Here is a 19,396-nt window from a genome sequence, read left to right as displayed (position 1 = left end):
CTTGTCATCTCATGCAGGCTTTTCTGACTTCAGCAATGGGGGCATGAGGTGCAGGGGTGTCCTTTGGGGTGGGGCCGTGCTGAGCAGCATGCCTGGTCTCCGCTCACTCCATACCAAGAAACCATCCCCCCCAACCTTTGTCGTGACAGTCACAAATGTCTCCAGACATCAGCCATGTCCCCTGGGGGCAGGATCTCCCCATGGAGAACCACATGTCTAAGGCCGCACCTTTACACACACAGCATTTCCAGATTCACCAAACCACACTCTGTGCTTGCCCCCTCGGATTACTTCCTGTCATGCAGGAGCTCCTCAGCAGTAGCATCTCCTGCGTTCACATCTGGCTCCTTGGCCAGCCAGCCCTCCTTGAGAAAACAAAGACTGGGTCTGTGTCATCCCAACAGCCCCTTCAAAGCTTCCTCACCCGGGCCCCAGCCCCAGCCCCTACCTAGCACGCTGCCTGCAAAGATGCTCAAGTGTATTTTGCAATGAACAAGCGAATTAGCGGCCTCTCTGCTCCGGGCTGCCCACCTGTTCTAGCCACCTTCACACGTCAGCCTTCAGCTTCCATCTTTAGCTGAGCACAGGGGCCTGTCCCAGGGTTCTTGGGAGCGGCTTCCTAAGGCATCACGATTTTGTGTTCCGCTCCTTCTCTTACCAGCCTTTCTTTCCCTCTCACTTTTCTCTCCCTTTCAGGGGCTACAGTGCAGCTGCTGATGGTCAAGGTGAAGACGGGGAATGTGCCAGTGAAAACCGGGCATGCGGAGGCCTCACCTCACTTGCTCTCTCCCGTCCCACCTTCTAAGTCTTTCAGAACGACCCATGCTGCCAGAGGGTGGAGAAGAGAACCCTGAAGTGACAAGTGAGAGTTCCTCAGCAGTAGCATCTCCTGCGTTCTCAGTCTGGTGACCTGACCCAGCAGCCGGCCCACTGGGCACCTGTGCCCACCTGGGGACGGGGTCTCATCCTGCCTGTGTGGCCCTTCCTGTCCCTGAAAGCCATTTCTAGAGATGGCCAATGACCAAGGGCATCAGGCAGCCCATGTTCTTCGCACGTCTCTGTTGACTGATTCTGGCCAAGAGGAAGCTGGCTTTCCGGATCCCACCAACGTCACATATGGGACCTTTCCAATCTACCCCCTGCCTCCCCTCCAGTCATGACTTGGCTCTGGAACTTAAGAAGCAAAGAAACAGCCTAGTTCAAATTCAAGAATTTCCACTTAAAACCACAGCATTGGAGAGGCCCCTTTAAAAACCACCTAACCCAGCTCTTTCATCAGACAGAGGAAGAAACTTACCTAAAGATGTTAAGTGGTTTGCCCAGATTGCAAAGCCTGATGTATGGGAAAATACTTCCATGGGAAATTAAAAAAAAAAAGATCAATAAAATTTTTTAAAAATGAGGCTGTAATTCCTGAAAAATGACTTGCTTAAACTTGAGACTGGGCAGGAAATAATATTATAGAAGGCAGAACAGCATTTCTTTGGAAGGATCTACCTTTTTAAGTATATAATGGTCTTCCACAACTATCCTGCAAAAGTGAGCAGGGCAAATCATGTATTTTAATCTTTGGGGGAGTCTTTGTGTAAGTCAGATCTTATTCATTTTGATTCTAGCAACACTCGCAGCCATTGGATCCTAATTATTGCATCTAATAAGGCTGATGGCTAATCAGCTTGCCTTTTTAAGAAAAAAACAAGCTTGCTTTTATTGTTATATAACACAAATGAGATTCTATTATAAGTTTCTGCTGCAAAAGAAAGTTGGGAAATTTGTTTAGATATTTTAAATGGTCTTAAGACATTAGCTGAAATGCTGGTAACAAACGTGCAATGAACATTTTCCTGGGGCATTCAGCCACAAAGTGAATCGCTCTTAAAAAAAAAAAAAAAAAATCCATACAGCTAAAGCGAGTCTCACCACGGGAACCACAGGAGCCGTGTTAGTGGCGGCTGGAGTGTCTGTTACAGGCGGTACTTTTGCTTTGCGGCTGTTGCTGCATTAATCAGACTGCACTCGAGATGAATAAGGAAGAATAAAGTCTTCACCAAAAACCTGTCCTGGCTAACAGTTCTTAATTTATAGCCCTGGTGGTAGGGGTGGGGGCTGGGGGCAGTGCTGGGAGGAGGGAAAGAAATGTGTCACCCGCTCTGAATGAAGTTCAGGGGTGGTGTTTACCTAAGCAACAAACCCGTGTAAACAATCGCTATCTCTGGCTTGCCAGCAAGGAGGTGGGGGAGTGAGACAGTTTTGATCAGAATCCAACCTATGACTGCAAAGTGCCCGTAACAGGGCACTCTGTTAGTGGGAACGTGCGACCTCCCCTAATAAACACAACAAACATATCCCACCGAGGACCACGGGAGGACCCAGCTTCTTAACAGGAACGCTGAACACATACAACAGAGGTGCTGCTTGCAATTTCCATCCCCAGCCAACCCTATCTGTGAATGTCTCTAGGAGTGAGCCAGCCTGGGCTCAACTCTTTGCTCTTCTGAAATTCTTAGGCAGTAGAAATGAAAACATCGTACTGAAAAGCGCTCCAGAAATTGCGGGTTTATCAGTGATGTGCAGTAGTAGGTTGGACAAGTAATGATTTTCTAAACACCAAGAATTAGATCAAAAAGGAAATTCCACTTAAGACTAAAGTAAGTCTCCAGTTGAGAGCAGTCTAGGACATATTCGAATGGCCAGAAGTTTGTTTCAATGGGGCCTCTGCGTTTATGCAGCATGGCAGTCAACACTACAATATTCACTCTTCCAAGCAGAACCCGAGTGGACCCATGTCTACCTGCTGTGGCAAATCAAACTCAAGTGTAATCAGAGAAAAATATATGCAGATGTTCAATTAAAACCTGGAGTCAGCAGTCTTGGCACTGTTTGCCCGGCCCTCATTGTTTGCTAAGTAACAACAGTTGCCAGGGGCAACGCAGTCCACTCCCGTTTCCAAGAGCCTGTTGCTGGGCAACCAGGAGAATACGTCCCAAACCAAACAATGTCATCCCGGAGCAACCCCCTCTATCTCACATTAACCAGATCTAAAAAAAACCCTCCCAAATATGTAATCTATTATTTTCAGAAGCCCTAAGAGAAAGGCAAATAATCTCTTCTCTATAGTAACGGAGGGGAAAACAGTTTACCATATTTGTTCTGAAATAACAAAACCCAAGGAGGAGCAACTCTCTCTGCGGTAACAGGGCATCACAGGAGGGATTTCAATCCTTCCTAGTACTGGGAGGAGAAAGTGCCCTTTTCTCCAAGAGGAAAGAATCTATTTATCATCAAACAAACAATGTGGGGGAGTTCATAGCTGCACAAGTGTTTTCTGGGTGAAGTAAAATGAATCACGGATTAAGCTATTTGGGAAAAAGTGTGAAAACAGAGGAGTTGATACTGAATTGAAAACACTTTTGGAAATATCATGTATGTATGGAACAAGTGCAAAGGGAACCATTGACTCAGCGTCAGAAATGCCTTGTGGGGCTTTGCCGGGAGGGACTTACAGTATCTCTGACGTCACTGCACCGGCTCTTCCCCCCTCTACCCGGGGAGAGGGAGACTCTTCTAGAGGAAGTCAGGCCACATCAGATGCCCTCAGATGGCAGGACACACAAAGGACACACGGCTCCGGAAAGAGGAGGCACATGGTCAGGCAATCTTGACCCATGGAGGGGAAAAAAAACCAAACAGGCTACAGTGAAGCCAGTGCAGCTTTCGTTCTACCTGGAGCAGTTCAGGCTGAGCATGGCTTCCCCGGAGCTTTGGACCTCGAGAGGGTGAGGTGGCATCACCACCTCTGAGGGGAACACAGAGCTCTAAACAGTGCTCTTGTTTTTGGTGGGCCTAGCCAAGGACATTTTGATAGAATGAGCAGCGTGTAGCTGCAGCCCCAGTGGGTCAACATTTTGGTTGGTAAAAGCAAGCAACGCTGATAGATTTGTGCGTGACCAAGCACACCCTGTAAGGCGCTCTCAGCAGAGGGTTGCCCTTTGAGACAGACACAGTCGGTGCAGAGAATTTGTTTTTTTAAAGATATCATCCGGGAGTCATTCTTAGAATAAACAGGATGGAACTGACATGTCTCCCTGAGAAGAAAGATAGATTCTATACTGTTAGAGTTTTAAACTGTGCTCCAGGAAGACGAGGAATTTGAAGCCAGACTCTTAGGTTGTTAACCCATGGCTAAGTGGTGATGTGGTGACATCCTTGAATGCTAGTCCTGGAGATCAAACCACCAGCAACTGGAGCCATGGAGGCTTTGCTCAGGGGACACAACCAGGTTCTGCCTGGATGCTGCATCCCAAGGGAGGCATTGAGGTGTGGCTTCGAGGACTCTCAACCCATGTCGAGAAGGATGACTAACAGAGATCCTAATTGTGTCATTTGCTGATTTCAATTAAAAAATATGTATTGGATATGTAGCACGGGCCAGGCATTGACTAATCATCAAAACAAAATTCCCTGCCCTCATGGAGTTTATATTCTAGTCCATGTAGGAGGATAGGGGCATATGAACAGTAAACGAGGTAAGTGAGAAAAGTAAGTCGTATGGCAGATGACACCCTTTATCATCTGGTGACAAGTACCAAGAGGAAAAATGAAGCAGACAGAGGGAGTGCTGGGATAGGAAGGGGTTGCAATTTTTAAAGGGTTATCAAATGCCTTCCTGGGCAGGTTCATTAAAGAGATGAAGAGGCCGGGCACAGTGGCTCATGCATGTAATCCCAGCTCAGGAGGCTGAGACAGGAGAATCACTTGAACCCAGGAGGCAGAGGTTGCAGTGAGCCGAAATTGCGACACTGTACTCCAGCCTGGGCAACAAAAACGAAACTCTGTCTCAAAAAAAGAAAAAAAAGAGAGAGAGAGAGAGAGCGAGCAAGCTGAGGAAAGTGTGGGACAGAGTCGTTCAGATATCTCTTGGGGAAGAGCCTTCCTAATGGAAGGAAGAGCCAGTACAAAGGCCCCGAGGCGGCACAGTGCCTGGCTTGGGACTAGAGCCGAGCGAACCCAAAGGCAAGAAGGAGAAAAGACCCACGCAGGCCGTTGTAGGGGCTCTGGCTTTTGCTTGGGGTGAATGGAAGACATCACAAGGTTTGAGCCCAGGAACGGCCTGGCTTGACTTGCATTTTAACCAGGCCCCTCTGGCTGCTGGGTTGAGAACAGGGGAAGAAGGAAAAGGGTAGAATACCTGGAGGCTAATGCTATAATCCAGGCAAGGGAAAGGGGGCCTGGCTGTGAGCCGAGGAGGGGCAAAGCCTTCAGACTCTGGATAAACATAGGAGGTAGAGTCAGCCAGATTTGCTGATGGGTCAAGGGTGCCTCCAAGGCTTTTGGCAACTAAAAGGATGAGGTGAGGAAAACTGCCCAAGAAGCAGGCCCGGGGAGCACTTGGGAGTTCAGTTCTAAAAGCGTAAAGTCTAAGAGGATCTCAGACACTCAGGCTGAGATGCTGAGAAGGCAGGCAAATTATTTAAGTCGTAGGCTGAGGGGTGAGCTAGAGCCATCAGCGTAAAGAGAATGCAGGCTGGAGCCATCAGTGTATAGAAGATATGAGCTGAAGCCCTCAGTGTATAGATAACATGGCTGGAGCTGTCAGTGTATAGGGGACATAAGCTACAACCACCAGTGTATAAAGGATGTGGGCTAAAGCCATCAATGTATAAAGAACATGGGATGGAGCCATCAGTGTATAGATGACAAGGCTGGAGACATCAGTTTACAGAGGACATGAGCTAGAGCCACCAGTGTATAAAGGATGTGGGCTGGAGTCGTCAGTGTATAGATGACTTAGTTAAAACCGTAAGACTATCTGGGTTCACCAAAGGAGAGCAGAGAGAAGAGGCCTGGGTACACCAAGGGAGAGCAGAGAGAGAGAAGGGCTGAGTTCTGGGGCTCTCTACCATTTAGAGATCCCAAAGAAGCAGGAGTCTGAAAAGAGGAGGCCAAAGAAGTATGAGCAAGTCATGTCCTGAGAACCAAGTGAACCTGGGGCTGCGTGGTGACCACTGGATTCAGCAAAGTGGAGGTCACCAGTGATTGTGATGGAGGAGCTCCAGGGGAAAAGCCACAGAGGTTGGAGTGGGTTCAAGAGAGCCCCAAGTGTAGCGGAACTGAAGACAGGAGGACCAGATAGTTCTTACAAGGAATCTTTACTAGAAAGATAAGAAGAGGAATGGGGTGGCAGCTGGAAGGGGAAGATTGAGAGAGCATTTCTGAAAATGAAAGAAATAATAGCAGGAAGGACCCACCAGGAGGGAACTGGCATGGGAGCAAGAAGGGAGACTTGCTTGTGGGTGGTCTTGCATGGATGGGATGGAACAAGATGTCCTGCAGAACAGCGGAGGGCTTGGCCAGGGCTAGGGGCATGGACGTGCATCCTCCAGTACATGAGAGAAGACGGAGTGTCCACCCTGGAAGGTGGACACCAAGTCATAATCCTTTTTGTGGGGCCCTGGTCCCCAATCCCATTCTTCACCCTTGGAATCCCTGTATTTACTCCATGCCAGCCTCGATAGCTGGCTGCTGGGGGGCCTCCAGTCTCAGCAAGGTGGAAGGGCTTGAAGCCACAGGAAGGGCCTGGGCATCAAGTATGATGGCTTAGGTCCACAGACCTCACATCAGAGCCCCCAGCAGACCATGGGCTCACAGGCACATCTGGGCTCCATGGAGCCAATATCTGCCGCGACCCCCTGGTCCCACCTCAACGCCTGACACAAGCCCCATTCCTCAGGTCTATGTACATGATTTGCCTTTTTCACTGCTTTCTTTTTCTTTTCTAGAGACAGGGTCTTGCTCTGTCACCCAGGCTGGAGTACAGTGGTTGGATCATAGCTCACTGCAGCCTCAAACTCCTGGACCCTCAGCCCAGTGATCCTCCTGCCTTAGCCTCCCAAGTAGCTAGAACTACAGGTGCACATCACAATGCCTGGCTACTTAAAAAGAAAATGTAGAGGCAAGGTCCCACTATGTTGCCCAGGTTGGTCCTGAACTCTTGGCCTCAAGCAATCTTCCCACCTCAGCCTCCCAAAGTGCTGGACTACAGGCATGAGTCACCGTGCCCAGCCCCCATTGCTTTCCTTATGGTTATTCCATACCTCTTTTTAAATTCGCCAAATGGCTAATCTTTCCACATTCAAGTATTTTTAGACATGAGTTTTAACATACCTATTTTTCTTGCTATGTAACGTACAAACATGTGTCCTTAAATAAGAAAGTGTTAGAGTCACATATCAAAAATGCACTTCTTGCTAAGTCATGCTCGAATTATGCAAGATTGCAAGGAAATTTAATGCAAGACAAATGAGCGAGGCCAGGAATCTTGCTGTGAGAGTTTGGGAAGCAGAGCTCCCTGGCTCCAGAAGAGGAATGGACTCAGCTGGACAGGAGGAGGCCTTGCCTGTCTTTGCGAGGGAAAGAATCTGTGGGTACTTTTAAGTGATCGGCCGTCTTTGAGGCACGGACATACCTCAATTGGTCCAGGACAGAAAATCAAGCCAAGTCAGAGATCCCTTCAGCAAGACCCAGGGATCTCTGAAGAAATGAAAATGAAGCAAGGAATGACAAAATAAGAAATATTTATTCCATCTGTCATCTCTTTGCTTGTCTCAAATGCCACCATCCAACCCAATGAGAATGACAAAAGGACATTCTATTTCTGTCCCCGTGAGAGTTTCAACCCCAAAGCAAAACCTCAGGAAGTCAAAGGGTCTTTTTGTTAAACTTGTTATTTGAATTTAACCCAGAGGGAAATGTTGCAGGTATTTTAGGGTTTTAAATTAATTAGTCCCAATTAATTCTAAGAAGATACACTAAAATCAATTCTGTTTTAGAAAGTCAATTTAATTCAAAAGCTTGAGGGGAGATGTTATTTTTAAAATGTAAAAAGGCACCTTAACACCTGTAAAATATTTTCAATGGCTTTCCTATTCCACTGAGATTTGAGAGGGGTTTTCATTCTACTCAGGAAACGCTTTTCTCCGGGGCTGCGTGGGATTGGGGATGACTTCAGACAGGGCCTGAAAGCAACAAGCAACTCACACTGTCCAGGAGGGGAAAGAGCAAACCCTCTGCTTTGTCTAGTTCTGTTTTTGGTGTCTCCATTCCCAGCTCCGTATTAAGTCAGTTCCCAAAGCAGAGCAAAACATAATTTTGGAAAAAAAAAGGAATAAAATGTTCTAACTCCGCCCGAGAGACAGAAAGAGAAACGGAGAGGAGTCTGACAAAACAGAACTCACGGCACCCCCTCCCTGACCCACTGCTTCTTTTCTGATTGAAATGTAGACTCGGACAAATTGCCACCTTTTAGACCTTCCCACGTTCCAATATTCTTTCCATTTGTCCTGGCTCCTAGAAGCCTTGGTGGCCCACGCATCTACCTGGGAGCTGGGTGATCCTGCCCATCTCTGCTCTTGGAAAGCATATACTTCTTCTGCATAGGTTTTAAAATATAAATATTTGGGCCAGGCATAGGGCCAGGCATAGTGGCTCATCCCAGTGCTCTGAGAGGCTGAGGTGGGAGGATTGCTTGAGGCCAGGAGTTTGAGACCAGAGTGGATAACAAAGCAAGACCTCATTTCTAGAAAGAAAAAAAAAAAATTTAAATTATCTGGGCAAGGTGGGTGTGCCTGTGGTCCCAGTTGCTCAGGAGTCTGAGGCAGGAGGACTGCTTGAACCCAGGAGGTGCAGGATGCAGTGAGCAATGACTGTACCAACTGCACTCCAGCCTGGGTGACAGAGAGAGATCCTGTCTCTTAGAAAAAAAACATGAAGTCTCCTTCTGAGGACATTAAAAAAAAACAAAAAAAGGCCCCTCTCTCTTCTTCGATGCTGCCTGTGGAGGTGGCAGCCATCTCCTCCTCGACACCATGGCTGCCCTCAGACCCCTTATGAAGCTCAAGATCATCAAAGAGAGGACCAAGAAGCTCCTCCGGCTTCAGATCAATACATCAAAATTCAGTGTGACTGGAGGAAAGCCAGAGCTACCGACAACAGGGTTCTTAGAAGGTTCGAGGGCCAGATTTTTAAATTTAATTTAATTAAAAAAAATTTTTTTTGAGATGGAGTCTCACTCTGCTGCCCAGGCTGGAGTGCAGTGGTGCAATCTCAGCTCACTGCAACCTCTGCCTCCCGGGCTGAAGCAATTCTCATGCTTCAGTCTCTCGAGTAGCTGGGACTACAGGCATCCACCACCCTGCTTGGCTAATTTTTGTATTTTTAGTAGAGACGGGGTTTCACTATGTTGGCCAGGCTGGTCTCAAACTCCTGACCTCAGGTGATCCACCCTCCTCGGCCTCCCAAAGTGCTGGGACTACAGGCGTGAGCCACTGCGCCTGCAAGGGCCAGATCTTGACGTCCAACATTGGTTATGGGAGCAACAAAAAAACAGAGTACGTGCTGCCTAGTGGTTTCTGGGAGTTCCTGGTTCACAACATCAAGGAGCTGGAAGTGCTGCTGATGTGCAAGACATCTTCCCGTGCTGAGATTGCTCACGCCATTTCCTCTCGAACCACAAAGCTACTGTGGAAAGAGCCGCCCAGCTGGCCACCAGAGTCACCAACCCCAATGCCAGGCTGCAGAGCACAGAAAATGAGTAGTCAGCTCACATGCACGTTTTGTGTTTAAATAAAACCGTACAAACTGCAAAAAATTACAAAAACAAAAAGATAAATATTTGAAATGTTTCCATCCAAATGGAATTTCAAAGCAATTCAAATACGGAAGGAGGGAAGGGTGCGTGGATGAAGGCCTTCTAGAGCTCACTGCCGCGCGGAACGATGAAGACGCGGCTGCATTTCTGTGTAAGTCAAACTCTTTCACCATGCACATTTCGTGGTTAAGATGAGGCTGAATTCGGATGGCTAATACCAATAATTTGGGCTAAACGCTCCTGTTCCGGGACTCGGGGTCATCTGAACGGGAGTTTGCCCAGCGCCTGCTGATCCGGAAGTATCTGAGCCAAGGGTGAATGCAGAAATCAAACGCTGCCCAGACCCTCTTCTCCAGCAAGTGTAAAGTGTGTCTCGCCCTCCACAGGAATGACTGGGTGACCACAGGGTGGTTTCTCAGCAGCCCCCAGACAGGCCTTTCCTGGGCAGCAGGAACGCGTTCTGCCCCGGCTGAGGTTCTGGGCTCCATCCGCTAACGACCCACACCGGGAAGACAGAAAGTGAATGAAGGACAGCTCTGCCCAAAGCAGCGGGCCAGGTGGGCAAACAGAGCCGGCGTTTTGTAGCGGGGTGGAGGTGTGGCTCAGGAACAGGTCTGGAGCTTGTGGCCAGAGCTCAGGTGGAACGTCGCGGGCAGGGGACAGACGCCACTGGGTGGAGGAAGCTCTTCCTCTCAGCCCAAACTAGCCCCTTTCTAACGTCAAGTCAACGAGAGGAGGGGTGGGCTAGAACCTTCCTACCTTCCTCTAAGCACCCGGCCTGTGCCCATGCATCTGCTCACCCTGCACGGTTCCCTGGGGGCAGGGACTGGGACTTGAAGGGTGCCCGTACCATGCTCCCTCAGAGCCTGGGCACTCGGCTATCGTTCATTCATTCAACAAACACAGTCTGAGCACCTGCCATGTGCCAGCCTCAAGTGCTGAGACCATGGGAGAGAATAAAACAGACAGAGTCCCTGACCACATGGGGCTGACCCCTCAGGGCGAGACAGACAATACCATGGACACAGTACAGCAGGAGGTGACAAATGCTCTCAAGAAAAATACACCTAAACGCACACACAAGTGGGAATGTGGTGTGGGCCAGGGGCGACCAGGTGACCCGGGACGGTGACAGGATGGAGGCAGAGCGAGGTGCCGAACGCGCCGCTGCTGAGAAGGCTCTGCCAGGGAGGGTGCTCGGTAAGGCCAAGGCGCACGGAACACAAGAGGAGGCCCCCCAGAGTGAGCTGGGGGAATGCTGTGGACTGAATGCTGTGTCCCCTTAAATTCCTGTGCCGAATTCCTCACTCCAAGGCAGTGGCTTTAGGAGGTGGGGGCTTTGGGAGGTGATTAGGTCATGAAGGTGGGATCATGCCCTCCCTTACGGAAGGGGCCCCAGAGAGCTCTCTGGCTTCCCACCAAGTGAGGACACAGCAAAAGACGGCCATCTGCATCCCAGCGGGGAGCCCTCCCCAGAACCGGCCCTGCGGCCCTGCGGGCACCCTCTTCTCAGACTTCCCACCTCCAGGGTTGAGAGATGATGTCATTTGTTTACAGGTACCCAATCTATGGCCCTCTGCTGAAACAGCTCGAACAGACCAGGACAGGAGGAGGAGGAGGAGATGGCCTTAGAGACAAGAGGGGCCACAGCGGGGTCTTTGGCTTTTGCTCCGAGTGTGCTGGGAAGCTACTGGAAGGTTTAGGGCACAGAGACACAGTCTGACAGATATTTTGGAAGCATCAATGGTCAATGGAGTCAAAGGTCAGAGGTGACAAAGAGACTTAGGTGACAGGAGTGGTCTCATTTGGGAGACACCTGAAGACAGAGCCAGCCAGATTTGCTGACGGGTTTGACATAGAGGGTGAAAGAAAGAGGAATCAAGGCTGACCTAAGGCTTGGGGTTGGCCTGAGCACCTAGAGAACCGAGTGCCGGGTGCTGCGCTGGGGAAGCCCTTGGGCTGGGGAGAGATAAGCGTGAGGTCGAATCAGGCACACAGTTCTGGGTGAGAGAAGCCTCAGATGCCCATCAGATGACACCCACATCCAGCTGCCACCTGGGCAGCTAGTCTGGGATTCAGGGGAGTGAGCCAGGCTGTAGACACTAGGATGCTGGAGGTACCAAGATCCACTTCAACTCTTGTACCTTTGGAAGATCACCAGGAAAGCAGGTATAGATAAAGCAGAAAAGAGGCCCCTTCCCAAGTTCAAAGGTCATGAACAGTTGGAGGATCTGGCATAGGGGACTGAGGAGAGGAAGAAGGCCGAGGGAACGCCGAATTCTGAAATGAACCGCGTCACCCTTTGCTTGGCTTTCGGAGCTCGGTGTTCATAAAGAATTAGAAACAAGGTCAGGCACACTGGCTCAAACCTGTAATCCCAGCACATTTTGGGAGGCTAAGGTAGGTGGGTGGGTCGCTTGAGGTTAGGAGTTCAAGGGCAGTCTGGCCAACATGGCGAAACTCTGTCTCTATTTTCAAAAAATACAAAAATCAACTGGGCGTAGTGGTGCATGCCTGTAATCCCAGACACTCAGCAGGCTGAGGCAGGAGAATTCCTTGAATCTGGGAGGTAGAGGTTGCAGTGAGCCAAGATTGTGCCATTGCACTCCAGCGTAATAGAGCGAGACACTGTCTCAAAAAAAAAAAAAGAAAAAAGCAACAAATGTTCATCAATAGAAAAACCATTAACTATCTTACAGTGCATCCTAGCTCTAAAACAGCTGGCTAAGAGCGGGGGCCTGGGTCCAGTGACCTCAGCCAGGGACTTCAGTCTTTCTGCACTTCCATTTCTTTATCTCATAAATGGAGAAAAGAATTCTATCTGTGTTGGGCAGTTGTGTTAAATGAAATGAGTCCTACAAAGCATGGAGCAACTTAGTTGCCAGCCCAGCACACAGAAAATGCCCACAAATGTTGATTAGCGTCATTGTTGTAATTCACGCCATTCTAATGTAACCAACGTCATCTGCTGATTTTGTGCAGATTTAAATATCCGAAACTCTAAAAGCAGTTATGCTCTTTGCTATTTGTGATTTCAAAAACAAGCGATCTTGATAAACCCTGTAGGGAGTGCCTCCTGCTATGAGCTATATTCATTCCAGGGCATATTTGTGGGGCTCGTCATTTCCACCAAGTACTTAATACCGGTTTCTCTCCCAGCATCTTGCCAAATGTGGCAGCTCTCCTTCTAGATGAACATTGCTGCATTACTGTTATAGAAACGATATTTTCACATCAACCCCCGTCTTTTCCCTTTTTCTCCCTAGAAATCCGGCCCTTCCATGAGACCTCGGTGCACACACAGAACTCCTACCACGTGCAACCTTATTCTCGGCTGAGCAACTCATAAATCGCTTAACAAGAATGGTGATTGACACAGACTGTATTTAGTGCCATCCTCCCAGTGAGAGGGAGCAAGCCAGCGAGCTTCTTCAAATCCTTTTAGTTTCCAAAAGGAAAGGCTGTTTGCCTTTGCATCTATGCCTCAAGTTTCTCGGGTTTGCATCATTAACCTGGTGGCTTTGCCAATTCCGTCACCAGTGCTGGGTCAAAGACAGGCAAGGGCACCTGTAGGGTTAGCCATGAGTGTGTGCCAGGGGCTGAATGCAAACCCTGGAGCACTGGTGGCTGAGGCAGGTGGGCTGGGCTCTGCCACTGCCTCCCCCAGCCTGCCCAAGAGCAGGCTGTGCCTCTGCAGGAAATGGTCTCCAAGCATCTCTCAAGACTTAGGAGATGTCCAAACCTACACAGTCAGAGACGAAAAGCTAGCTCTAAGTCAGGCGTCCCCAAACTACGGCCTGCGGGCCGCATGCAGCCCCCTGAGGCCATTTATCCAGGCCCCGCCCCACCGCCGTACTTCAGGAAGGGGCACCTCTTTCACTGGTGGTCAGTGAGAGGAGCACAGTATGCGGCGGCCCTCCAATGGTCTGAGGGACAGTGAACTGGCCCCCTGTGTAAAAAGTTTGGGACGCCTGCTCTAAGTGGTGTCTTCCGCCCCTCCTCAAAAGTCATCCTGCAGAAATACACATGCGCTAAATGGTGTGTGGCCACACAGATGCTTGGATACCAGTATTCATGGTGGCACAGTTCCTAATCACCCCAAAGTAGAAACAGCCCAAATATTTGTCCACTGACGGATGGATACACGCAGTGTGGTAGAGCCATGTGACGAAACATTATTCAGCCATATAAAGGAACGACATACTGCCACATGCTACAAACGGATGGACGACGGACCCTGAAAACATTACGTTACGTGGAAGAAGCCAGTCACAAAAGGCCACTTAGTGTGTGATTCCATTTATATGAAATGTTCAAACCAGGCAAATTCACAGAGACAGAAAGTGGATTCACGGTTGCCAGGGGCTGAGAGGAGGAATGGGAAGTGACTGTTAATTGCAGGCTTGGGGTTTCTTTTTGGAGTGATGAAAATGTTCTGTGAATATAGAATACTAAAACCAACTGAACCATACACTTCAAATGGGTGAACTTCATGGTACATAAAATATATCTCAGCATAGCTGTAAAAGAAAAAAAGGTATATTGACAACTTGTCCTCAGTAGCATTAGTTGAAGTCATAAAAAATTAGAAACAAGTGTTCATCAATAGGAAAATCATTAACTACCTAAAATGGTGCATTCTAGCTCTAAAACAATGCTGCCATTAAAAAGAAGAGACATCTTCTCCAAGAAAGAAAGCCAGCATCTGCAGTGCCTGGCACACAGCAGGATCTCAAATACTGCAGAATGAATTTACGTTAAACAGTACAAGCCGGGTGTGGGGGCTCCACCTGTAATCCCAGCACTTTGGAAGGCCAAGGTGGGTGGATCACGAGGCCAAGAGATTGAGGCCAATCTGGCCAACATGGTGAAACCCCGTCTCTACTAAAAATACAAAAATTGGCCGGGCGCGGTGGCTCACGCCTGTAATCCCAGCACTTTGGGAGGCCGAGGCGGGTGGATCACGAGGTCAAGAGATCGAGACCATCTTGGTCAACATGGTGAAACCCTGTCTCTACTAAAAATACAAAAAGTTAGCTGGGCATGGTGGCGCGTGCCTGTAATCCCAGCTACTCAGGAGGCTGAGGCAGGAGAATTGCCTGGACCCAGGAGGCGGAGGTTGCGGTGAGCCGATATTGCGCCATTGCACTCCAGCCTGGGTAACAAGAGCGAAACTCCGTCTCAAAAAAAAAAAAAAAAAAAAAATACAAAAATTAGCCAGGTGTGGTGACAAGAGCCTATAGTCCCAGCTACTCAGGAAGCTCAGGCAGGAGAAACACTTGAACCCAGGAGGTGAAGAAGGTTGCAGTTAGCTGAGATCATGCCACTGCACTCCAGCCTGGTGACAGAGCAAGACTTCATCCCCTCCCCCCAAAAATAAAATAAAATACAGCTATACATACTATAAAATAGGTAAAGGGACTTTAAAAAGATCTAGAAGGACACAAATGATATGATTAACAGTGCTTACTAAATGAGAAGTGAGACAGAAAGATGAAAAGAGAAACTTTCATTTCTGAATCTCCTGCTGTAGATGTGGTCCTTCCCAGGAGAATATTACTTGTATTACTCGAATATCATCTTATTTTTATTTTTTGAGATAGAATCTTGCTCTGTCACACAGGCGGGGGTGCAGTGGCACAACCTCAGCTCATTGCAACCTCCACCTCCTGGGTTGAAGCTATTCTAGTGCCTCAGCCTCCTGAGTAGCTGGGACAACAGGCATGTGCCACCATGCCCGGATAATTTTTGTATTTTTAGTAGAAACAGAGTTTCACCATGTTGGCCAGGCTGGTCTCAAACTCCTGACCTCAAGTGAGCCTTCTGCCTCGGCCTCCCAAAGTGCTGGGATGACAGGTGTGAGCCACTGCGCCCGGCCATTACTTGTATATCATTTAAGAAGTTGTAATTCACTGGTAAACGTTCTAAGACATGCCAGTTCCTGTAATTACCAACTGTACCCAGAGAGTGCTGCTGTGCAGGGAATATCACTACGATTCAGCGTTCTTGGTCTAGAGGATGCTGTTGGTCTTACAACCAGAGGCTTTCATGTTAATTCAACATCCATCAGGAAGAGAACATGGACCAGACAGACAAACTGGCAGGATCACATATGGACTGAGCTCCAGCAAGAAAAGGAACAAATGGCTGACACGTGATGACAGGGACGAATCCCAAAGGTATTTATGCCAAGTGAAGGCAGCCAGTCTCAAAGGCTGCACAATTTAAGTTTCCATTTATATGACATTCTGGAAGAGGCAGAGCTATAGAAAGGGACAGCAGATGGTGGCCAGAGGCTAAGGGTGGGACCAGGGTCTGACTGCAGAGAGAGGCTGGATTTGCTCTCCATCCTGTTTGAGGTGGAGGTTTCAAGAATCTATGCAAGTGTAAAAAGCCATAGAACAGCAAACCTAAAAAAGCATGTAGATTTAAAATATAAATAAAAAGGGAAAAAACAGGTGCATCTACTAAGTGCCAGGCGCCATTCTAGGCCCTGAGGATTCTGTGATTTTAGAGATGGGTCTTGCTCTGTTGCCCAGGCTGGAGAGTGCAATGGCATGATCACAATTCACTGTAGCCTCTAATCCCTGGGCTCAAGTGATCCTCCTGCCTCAGCCTCCTAAGTAGCTGGGACCACAGGTGCATGCCACCATGCCTGGCTAATGTGTGTGTGTGTGTGTGTGTGTGTGTGTGTGTGTGTGTGTGTGTGAGAGAGAGAGAGAGAGAGAGAGAGAGAGAGAGAGAGAGAAGGTGAGGTAGTCTTGTTTTGTTGCCCAGGCTGGTATCAAACTCTCAGCTTCAAGCAATCCCCCTACTTCAGCCTCCCAAAATACTGGCACAAAGCGTGAGCCACCACACCCAGCCTGAGGATTCTAAGGTGAACAGATCAGGTGAAAGTGCTGCTCTCAGGGTGCCAGTGTCCTTGTCAGGCAAGAGTACACAAGGTTCCAGCTACACAGATTGTTCAGTAGAGATCCAGGCTGTGGTGCAAGGTGATTGCAGAGGGCCAGGGCCAGGGGTGGTGATGGAGAGGGCTCCCCTCTTGACAGCCAATTAGGGGTGGCACTAAGAATGGCACTGAGCTGGGACCTGACAGTTGCGGAGAAGGGGCCACCCTTGGGAGGATGTGAGAGAGAGCCGCCTGGGCAAGAGGAATAGTTGTGCAAAGGTCCTGCAGCAGCAGAGGCCCAGGGCAAGGTCAGACGTCTGGAGTTTCAAAATTCCAATTGCTGGCCGGGTGCAGTGGCTCATGCTTGTAATTCCAGAACTTTGGGAGGCTGAGGCAGGTGGATCACTTGAGTTCAGGAGTTAAGAGACTAGCCTGGCCAACATCATGAAACCCCGCCTCTACTAAAAATATAAAAATTAGCTGGGTGTGGTGGCACACACCTGTAGTCCCAGCTACTTAAGAGGCTGAGGCAGAAGAATCCCTTGAACCTGGAAAGTGGAGGTTTTAGTGAGCCGAGATTGTGCCATTGCACTCCAGCCTGGCGACAGAGCAAGACTCTGTCTGAAAAAAAAAAAAAAAAAAAAAAAAAAAAAAAAAAAAAAAAAAAATCCAATTGCTGAGGGAAGCCCCAGGAGGCTCAACTCACAGGCACAATATAATCTGACTTACATCTTTTAAAAGAGCACTCTTCTTAGATTACGGGGAGAAAGAGGAAGCAGGAAAACCAGGACAAAGGCTACTACGGCATTTACTATATTTGAAACGTTCATAATGATTCTGCTTCCTGGCCAGGTGTGGTGGCTCATGCCTGTAATTCTAGCACTTTGGGAGGCCATGGTGGGAGGACTGATTTGAGGCCAGCCAGCTCAAAAAGTGAGACTCTGCCTCCATTTTAAACAAAATAATAATAATAATTAATTATGCTTCCAAGACCTGTCTGTGGAACCTGAGAAGGAATCTTATCATTTTATAAAGAAACCAAGTAACACTAAGCCCATTGCATGGAAGGTTAAGTAATTAAGCATTTAGTTAACACGAAAGTAAATGATGGCGTCCATATGTTTTTAATGCGGACAATTATACTCTCAGTAAATCATCACAGCACACAAACATTAGCATGCTTTTTAATTCAGTGTTAATTGCTATTGGCTTACATGTACCATTATCCAAAAATTAAATAATTTGTGAGTGTATACTCACTGTTTTAAACAGGTACATATAAAGGTAGATGGAGGGCCGGGTGCGGTGGCTCCTGCCTGTAATTCCAGCACTTTGGGAGGCCAAGGAAGGTGGATCACCTGAGGTCAGGAGATTGAGACCAGCCTGGCCAACATGGTGAAACCCCGTTTCTGCCAAAAATACAAAAATTATCCCAGCATGGTGGTACATGCCTGTAATCCCAGCTACTCGGGAGGCAGAGGTAGGAGAACCATTTGAACCCAGGAGGTGGCGGTTGCAGTGAGCTGAGATCATTCCATTGCACTCCAGTCTGGGCAACAGAGTAAGACTCTGTCTCAAAAAAAAAAAACAAAAACAGGTAGATGGAGGAAATGGACCAGATGTTGAAACTAGTTATAGTCATTGCTGGGAATTAATATAGTAAGAGGAGAATCCTTCTCTCCTAAATTGATGTCTATCAAGGGCTGGAAACTTTGCATTTTTCTTTGAGAGTCTTACTCTGTCACCCAGGATGGAAAGCAGTGGCATGGTCACAGCCCACTGCATCCTCTAACCCCTGGGCTCAAGCCGTCCTCCCACCACAGCCTCCCGTGGAGCTGGGTCACAGGCATGCACCACCACTCTCAGCTAGTTTTTCTATTTCTTATAGAGACAAGGTTTGCCATGTTGCCCAGACTGGTCTTGAACTCCTGGGCTCAAGGAGTCTGCCTGCTTTGGCCTCCCAAAGTGTTGGGATTACAGGAGTTAGCCACTGGAAAACTTCCTATAAGGGCCAGAAAATAAATCTTTTCAGCTTTGCAGGTCTCTGTTGAGACTACTCAAGTGAGCGTGGCTGTTGCACTCAGAGCCCTTCAGAGCCACGCCAGAGCCTGGGGCAAAGGGAGAGAACACCAGCAGTGCCGATCCTGTCTTTACGTATATAAAATGTCAATATTTTGCTCATCAGGGAATTTATTTTCTTTCTTTTTTCTTTTTTTTCTTTTAGAGATAGGGTCTCATTCTATCGCCCAGGCTGCAGTGGCACAAACATGGCTCACTGCAGCCTCAACCTTCCCAGACTCAGGTGACCTCTCACTACCTCCAGAGTAGCTGGGAGTATGCGCACGTGCCACTACACCTGGCTAATTTTTGTATTCTTTGTAGAAACTGGTTTCACCCTGTTGTCCAGGCTGGTCTTGAACTCCTGTCCTCAAGTGATCCACCCACCTTGGCTTCCTAGAGTGCTAGGATTACAGGCATGAGCCACACTGTCCCTGGCCTTCATCATAATTGTTTGGCATTTATTTTGATTTTTAAAAATACCACATTAAGACATTGTGTATCTTGATGACTGTAGTCTTTTTTTGGTCCTGCCTTAAATTTTGTGCCCCAGGCGAGGGCCTCACTTGCCTCATGCTAGTCCTGACCCTGGTGCTGGTGCTGTTCCAATACAACTTTATTTATGGACACCGAAATTTAATTTCATATCATCTTCATGTGTCACAAAATATTTTTCTTTTTTCCAATCTTTTAAAAATGCAAAAAATATTCTCAGCTCGTGGAAGCAAAAATAAAAACCCACAGTAGTGTGCCAGATGTAGTCTGCTCACCCGTTTTATTTTTATTTTTATTCATTTATTTAT

At 48.1% G+C, this 19,396-nt stretch overlaps 1 protein-coding gene across 3 annotated transcripts in view; it reads right to left on the bottom strand.

Annotated features, from left to right (window-relative positions):
* Window positions 1–19,396, bottom strand: part of RFX2 (regulatory factor X2) — a 118,515-nt gene that overhangs the window by 69,379 nt on the left and 29,740 nt on the right. The gene's annotated exons all lie outside the window — the stretch shown is intronic.

This window comes from Saimiri boliviensis, chromosome 14, assembly GCF_048565385.1.
Source record: "Saimiri boliviensis isolate mSaiBol1 chromosome 14, mSaiBol1.pri, whole genome shotgun sequence".
In the NCBI taxonomy this organism is placed as follows: Eukaryota; Metazoa; Chordata; class Mammalia; order Primates; family Cebidae; genus Saimiri; species Saimiri boliviensis.
The sequence above is the reverse complement of the archived record's forward strand: the minus strand, read 5'-3'. Positions and strand labels throughout refer to the sequence as shown.